The sequence below is a fragment of the Myotis brandtii genome, unplaced genomic scaffold (assembly GCF_000412655.1).
Source record: "Myotis brandtii unplaced genomic scaffold, ASM41265v1 scaffold417, whole genome shotgun sequence".
Classification (NCBI taxonomy): Eukaryota; Metazoa; Chordata; class Mammalia; order Chiroptera; family Vespertilionidae; genus Myotis; species Myotis brandtii.
Window position 1 is genome coordinate 194295 of NW_005366017.1, and position 8064 is coordinate 202358.

Below are 8064 nucleotides of genomic sequence, written 5' to 3' on the forward strand. Positions count from 1 at the left end.
CGTCACCTGAGACCTTAAAGGGACCGGACATCCTCAATGCAAAGTACTGTGAATTCAAAAGAAACACAAAAGGCGGGTAAAGAGGGACAAAATTAACAAGGTAAGTGGTCTCGTTCCCCCACCCCCACCTAACCCCACCCCTATAGGTCCCATCCATTCGTTATTTTCAGGCCGACCTTTGGAGTGGAAGAAGCCCAGGCCCAAAGTATCCTAGAGACCTGAGTTGGAGTCTTGACAGATCTGCAGTTTACTAGCAATTTACCAAGGCTCCACTTTCTCGTCTGTAAAATCGGCTTAACTTTACCAACTGCCAGGGACTGAGTACGAGTCTAATCTACCCTAAAGTGCTGTACAGATTGTAAAGCCAGTGTGGGAGCATTTTACTCCTCCTCATATCCTGGACTAGTTTGATGCAAACCTTTTGGGGAGAAAATCCAACATGTGCCCACTAAAATACTCCTCACACAACGCTGTTACATAAATAATCAATGAGAACTGATACCGCCAAACCCAGGCATTCAGGCCTGTGTGACTTGTTGAAGGAGATGAAAAGAGAGAGGTTGAGTTGCAACAAATATTTGGTGCCAGACATGTGTGAGGTGCCTTTACAAGTGATATTTAATCTCCACACCAGTCCTGTGAGAGAGATATTTGAAAGAAGAGGAAACCAAGACCCAGGGAGGTTAATATTTATGACACAATTCCTGCCTAGGGAAAGGGGGGAGGGTGTTACCAATCTTGTGAAATCTAATATAAATAAAACAATTAGGGAACAAAGTAAGCTATTATGTGATTAATTGTGCAATCGTGCATTACGGATAGTAAAGTGGTCTGACGGAAGATGTGGTGGGCTGGGAATCAGGAAATGTTACCCCCTGCCCTGTCCAGCTTGGGTTATATAGTTAACAGACAAGTCTGTTTTAACATAGGTTTGTTAAACACTCTGTGCCAGGATGTGCCTACCGGGGACTTAAGAACAGTAAAACAGGGTCTCTTAAGGACAGTAAAACAGGGTCCCTTAAGGACAGTAAAACAGGGTCCCTTCCAGTCCAGTGACAAGATTAAGTAAACAGGTATTTCAATACAATGAAACAGATGTCATAATAATGATACCCAACACATACAGAGCTTTTACTAAGTGCCAGGGGATCATTTTATAGTACATGTGTATTCATAAGTCTATACTAATAAAAGGGTAATATGCTAATTAGACCGGGAGACCTTCCTGACGTCCTTCCGGACAGAGCCATGGTGGCAGGGCCAAGGCAGAGGCCAGGAGGGGGAGCAGTTGTGGGCAAGCAGGCTGGTGGGGGAGGGCAGTTGGGGGCAAGCAGGCCGGCGGGGGTGGGGGGCAGTTAGGGGTGATCATGCCAGAACGGGGGGCAGTTGTGGGCAATCAGGCCGGTAGGCAGAGTGGTTAGGGGCAATCAGGCAGGCAGGCAGGCAGGCAGGTGAGCGGTTAGGAGCCAGCGGTCCTGGATTGCGAGAGGGGTGTCCACTGCCGGCAGTCAGACATCCCCTGAGGGGTCCCAGATTAGAGAGGGTGCAGGCCGGGCTGAGGGCCCCCCCCCCTGCACAAATTTCATGCACCGGGCCACTAGTATCATATATTCAGTGCAGAGAGTCCAGACAGAGGAAGCACCTTTGGTAAGGCCTGGAAGAGAAAGAGCTCAAAGGCTGTGCAAGGAAAGCAGGTAGTTCTGCTGGCTGGAATGGTAGGTGCACTTAAGGGGTGAGGTAGGAGCAGCAAACAGAGCTGAGCACGCTAAGGAATGAAGACTTTATCCTGAAAGCTGTGAGGAACCATTGGGGTGTTGTTTTGTGTTTCATTGGCAAAGACTGAATCTGCACTGTGTAATGAGAGCTAGACACTTCATCCTCCTTCCCTAGTAGCTGGTTTAAATAGAATCTCCTTGGATTATAAAAGCAATAATTAATTAAAAATTAAAATAAAATAACAGAGAAGTGTATAAGAGGAATATAAAAGTCCATGATCGCCGAAAACCGGTTTGGCTCAATGGATAGAGCGTCAGCCTGTGGACTGAAAGGTCCCAGGTTTGATTCCGGTCAAGGGCATGTACCTGGGTTGTGGGCACATCCCCAGTAGGAGATGTGCAGGAGGCAGCTGATCGATGTTTCTCTCTCATCGATGTTTCTAACTCTCTATCTCTCTCCCTTCCTCTCTGTAAAAAAATCAATAAAATATATTTAAAAAAAAAAGTCCATGATCTCTCTCAGCACCACTCTCATTTTTAAATAAAGTTAATGTATTAAAGATTTTTTAAAAACAAAAGTTGTATCAATCATACATACCATTCATCAACTGGGTTATTGTCATTTAATAATATGTTCTGGACATCTTTCATGTCACTAAACATATATCTATCTCTTTCTTTTTTATAGTTGTCTAGTCTTCCATTCTATGGATATACAGTAAATATTAAACTGTTCCCTATTGATGGATATTGACTCTAAAAATTATCTATATTATAAACAATGCTGTAACAAAAAATCCTCATAGATATAGCCTTACTATTCTGCATAAGTACTCTGTAACAGTACTTCCTAAATTGTAATGTGCATAGGAATTGCCTGAGTATCAGATTAAAATGTGGATTCTGACCCTGCAAGTGATGCCAGTGCTGCTTGTCCACAGAACACACTTTGAGTAACGTGGCTCCATGGGATACAGTCTTAGAGGGTACAATTCTGGTTCAGAGGGTATGTACTTAACTTTGCCAATCATAATAGGTTGAAAAATAGATATGTCGCTATTTTATTTATTTTTTAATATATACTTTTTATTGATTTCAGAGAGGAAGGGAGAGGGAGAGATAGAAACATCAATGATGAGAGAAAATCATTGATCAGCTGCCTCCTGCACAACCCCCACTGGGGATCGAGCCTGCAACCGAGGTACACGCCCTTGACCAGAATCGAACCTGCCACCCTTCAGTCCGCAGGCCGACGCTCTATCCACTGAACCAAACTGGCTAGGGCAAGTTTGCATTTTTTATTATTGCTGAGGTTGTTTCTTTTTATGTGTACATGTATTTGTATTTGTTTATATTTATTTTACAAATTGCCTTTTCAGATCCTTTTTCATGTTCCTGCTATGCCATTAATTTTTTAAAATCCATTTGTTACTTTTTTGATTTGGATATTAACTGTGGCAGAAACTGCCTCTTGCCTATCTGATATTCATTCTTCCCTTTTTTCTCCCCCATAGAATTGTTTTTAAAAGCTTTATTAATATATAACTAACATACCATAAAATCCACCCATTTAAAATGTACAAGTCAATGGCTTTTAGTATGTTCAGTGTTGTGCAACCATCACCACAATTAAATTTAGAAAGTTTTCATTACCCCAAAAAGAAGCCCTCTACGCCTTAGCCATCACATTCCAATCCTCCCACTCCTGCTCCTGGCAACCACTGATCCCCTTTCTGTCTCTATAGATTTGACTATTTTTTACACTTTATGTAAATGAAATCATACAACATGTGGTCCTTTATGACTGGCTTCTTTCACTTGGCATGTCTCAAGATTCATCCAGGCTGTAGTCCATATCAGTATTTCATCTCTTTTAATTGCTGAACAATATTTTATTATATGGTTTTTAGTTTTAAATTCATCTGAAATAATTGTTGTGTGTAGTGTGAGGTAGGGATCTAACATTTTCCAAAAAAGGGAGCCAATTTTCCCAACACCACTCATTGATCAATCCCATCCTTCCCTATTGATTTGAAATACCATCTTTATATATCATTATATATACAATTTCTGAACTATTATTTTCCATTGATCTATATATGTCTGGCTATTTCTGCTTTAGTACCACACTGTCTTAGCTATTGATTTTTTCTGTATATCTATATATATATATAAGGCTAATATGCAAAGTGTCCCCTTAGGAGTTCAACTGGGAGACTGGGAGTTCGATTGCTCGCTATGAAGTGCACTGACCACCAGGGGGCAGCATGGAACAAAGGAAGGCCCCAGCCAGCAGCCAGAAGGCCCTGATTGGCCCTGATTGCCAGCCAGGTCTAGGGACCCTACCCATGCACAAATTTCATGCACCAGGCCTCTAGTCTATATATATAAACCCTAATATGCAAATAGACCAAACAGCAGAACAACTGAACAACCGGTCACTATGACGTATGCTGACCACCAGGGGTCGCACGCGGAACATGGCGGGCATCAGCAGCAGGTGGCAGAGCACAGAACATGGCAGGCATCGGCCGCAGCGGGATGGTGGAGCAGGTGAGCAGGGGTGCCCGACCAAGGTGGGGCACCAGTCACTGTCATCGGGGCAAGCCTCTGGTGGTTACTGAAAATTCTTTGCTTCTGTGCACCGCAGTCCCCCTGGGCGCTTTCACCTGCTGCCAGCATCGGCCCCACTCACACCTCTATTTATCTGTATGGTCAGCGTTGGAGCCGCCACTCGCACCCGCTGCCAGTGTCTGGCGCTGGCCCCAATCATCAGTACAATGAAGTGAATTAGTTATGCAAATAATAATAATAATAAAACCTTGAGAGTATTTGCTTAGGAAGTTTTCAATATTCAGTATTTTTGGAAGTGTCAATGAAGTACTGATGGGGTGGTCATAATAATCTGGGTGGTCATAATAATCTGGCCACTCAGTGTAGGTTTTGGCATGAAAGGAAGGGAGACATTTGAACTTAGAGCTGCAGAAGATGATCCCTGTCTTTGGAATTTACTGAGACTGAGATGGTAGTGAAACATCCATATGGAGGTGTCCAATATACCACTGGAGACGGGGGCTAGAGCTGAGCCTCAAGAGGACTGATCATTTTGCCCCACCATGCCTTCCAGAACTGCAAGCCACAGTACTTCCTTCTCCAATGGCTGTCTTCTCACGTCCTGTGATGGTTACAGGTAGCAATGAGGGACCCAATTGAAAGCAGTCACATTCAGACAGGGAGAGTTCCTTTTTGCTGCTATATCATAGGAGCAAGGAACCTTCTTTTTCAGAAGCCTCAGTTACCCTGGGATTTATTTTTATGTGAAACAATAAATGTTTTAATACCATTTGGTTAGCATTTCTGTGACTCAATGGAAAACATCCTGATAACACCTGTTACTTTCTTTGCATCTCTACCAGCCATAGTTTGCAGCACTTCAACAAAAGGTGTGTGTGTACACATTTCCCATTTTTCACATTCAAATTATACGCTGAAGACTAAATAACATCAATAGCTGTGATTTGCTAGTAAATGTTTAACAGGCTCCCTCCAGGGAGAACAAAAGCCCTAATTTTAGCATTTGCTTATTTCTCTGGTGTAAATATTACTATGGTGGCTGATTTCAAGCTAGCAATTCATAATATGGTATTTTCATACATGACCATACAGATAAAATAGAGTTAAATAACTTAAAGAGCTTAGATAATAGTAAAATTATTGTGGACTGAATTGTGTCCTCCCCAAATCCATATGTTGAAGCTCTAACCCCCACCTGGAATACCTCAGAAAGACGATTAAGTTAAAATTAGGTTGATCAAGTGGGCCCAAATCCAATCTGACTGGTATCAGAATAAGAAGGGGAAATTTGGACATGGGTGTACATGCATGAAGAAAAAGACTTTGAGGACACAAGACAGTAGCCATCTGCAAGCTAAGGACAGAGGCCTCAGAAGAAACTAAACTGCCAGCCAGCCGCCGGCTTGGCTCAGTGCTTGAGCATCAACCAATGAACCAGGAGGTCACTGTTCAATTCTTGGTCGGGGCACATGCTTGGGTTTCAGGATCAATCGATGATTCTATCTCATCATTGATGTTTCTACCTCTCTCTCGCTCTCCCTTCCTCTCTGAAATCAATAAATCATCTCAGTCCAAGGCTTATACAGCTAACCTACTTTTCTGCTTCTAAGACTCACAGACATCTCAAACTTATCATATCTAAAAACAAATTCTGTATCTTGTCCCCTACCTGCTTTTTTTCAGCATTTCCTATATTACCATTCAGATGTTCAAACCAGAAACCTGGGTCATCCTTGTCATTTTTTCTTCCTCAGTGACACCTTCGCCCACTGGCCCCCATTGAATCTACCACCAAGCGTGATCTGTTCCACCTCCAAATGTATCTTGAATCCATCTACTTCTCTCCTTCTTCTGACACACCTCTCTGGCCCAAACTACTATCACCACTCCCTGGAACTACTACAGTAGCCTCCTAAGTCGTCTTCCTGATTCTACTTTTTCTCTCATCCAATTGTCTTCCATGAGCAGCCATAGTGAGCTTTTTCAATTATAAAGAGAACCCTCTATGTTAAACCCCTCAGGTTTTCCTATTGCTCTTAGGATAAAATACCTACTCATCACCACGGCCTATATGCAAAGCCTGGCAAGGTCTTTAGTGGCCTTTGCTATTGGGCTTAAGCCACACTTGGGCCACACAGCCCTCTTTTCAGTTCCTCCTACCACCAAGCTCCCTCCCTTTTCAGGGCTTTCACTTATCCTCTTCTGTGTGTGACTCAACTAACTTCTGCTCAGCCTCCAGACTTCAGGTTAATCAGGACCTCCTCAGGCCTTTCCTGATATCAGTCCAAATAGAATCCCCTCTTACAGTTTCATGCTTTTCCTTGATAGCAGTCAACACAATTTGTCTTTATATGTATACTAGAGGCCCGGTGCACGAATTCATGCTTGGTTGGGGTCCCTCGGCCTGGCTGACGATCAGGGCTGATCAGGGCTGCCTTGGGGGAGGGACGGCAGGAGGTTGACCTGCCGCAGGAGGTTGGCTGTGGGAGTGCACTGACCACCAGAGGGCAGCTCCTGCATTGAGCGTCTGCCCCCTGGTGGTCAGTGCATCGTCATAGTGACCGGTTGACCGGTCATAATGGTCGCTTAGGCTTTTATATATATAGATATTTTTATTGATTTCAGAGAGGAAGGGAGAGGGAGATAGAAACATCAATGATGAGAGAGAATCATTGATTGGCATTGGGGATTGAGCCGCAACATGGGCATGTTCCCTTGACCAGAATCAAACCTGGGACCTTCAGTCCGCAGGCGGATGCTCTATCCACTGAGCCAAACTGGCTAGGGCTAGGTTTCTGGTTTGATCCGGGTCAGATGGAGTATGGGAGGCAACCGATCGATGTTTCTCATTCTTTCTCCCTTTCTCTCTAAAATCAGTAAAAATATGTCCTCAGTGAGGATTACAAAAGTAATCAAAGGCACCCTCCCCTCAATTTGGATTTGCCCTTATAGATGAAATACGCTTACTTCCTCCCTCCACTTTGAGAATCACTGATGAGGAGTGAACAAAGGACAAACCAGGGGGACATCCCCAGTTAGGATTCACTAGAAAGTAGAGGTCCTGAAGGCTGTAAAGGTGGAAGGAAAACAACAACAAAAAAGTTGAGGCAGTATTTTAAAAATCAGCAAGGATAGTCCAGCCGACTGGCTCAGTGGTTGAGTGTGGACCTATTAACCAGGAGGTCAGGGCTAGATGGCCAGTCAGGGCTCAACCCCCAGTGTGGGGCATGCAGGAGGCAGCTCATCAATGCTTCTCTCTCATCATTGAGGTTTCTCTCTCTCTCCCTTCCTCTCCAAAATCAGTAACAAAAATATGTTTTCAAAAATTATCAAGGATAAACAAAAGGGAATTAGATGACTGACTGGTTAGGGAGGAGTGGCAGGGGCACTCGCTGTCTGCAGTGGGTGCGCTCTTTCTCCCGCAGTTTCTAACCTAACCCGTGTCCCTACTTGCAGCCTCCCTCCTCCAGGGTGAAAAAAAGGTCCTCTCCCGCGGAGGGTCCCCAGGCAGAGCTGAAAGGAGAGGGGGAAGGGGAAGCAAAGAAAAAGGATGGAGGAAAGGAGCCCTTTACGTGTAAGGAAGCACTAGTCCCTTCCACTCCACTCCACTTCCGCTGCACGTCCGCCGGCTCAGAGGCCTCGCTTCCGCCCTGGGGCCTTTGTTCCGGGACAGAACCTTCCAGACGCGAACGCTGGCGCCGGAAGGAGGTTGGCCGGGCGGAAGCGGCGGTCCAGGGCAGGGCCCTCGGGTAAGGGCTCCCGGCTCCATCGCGGC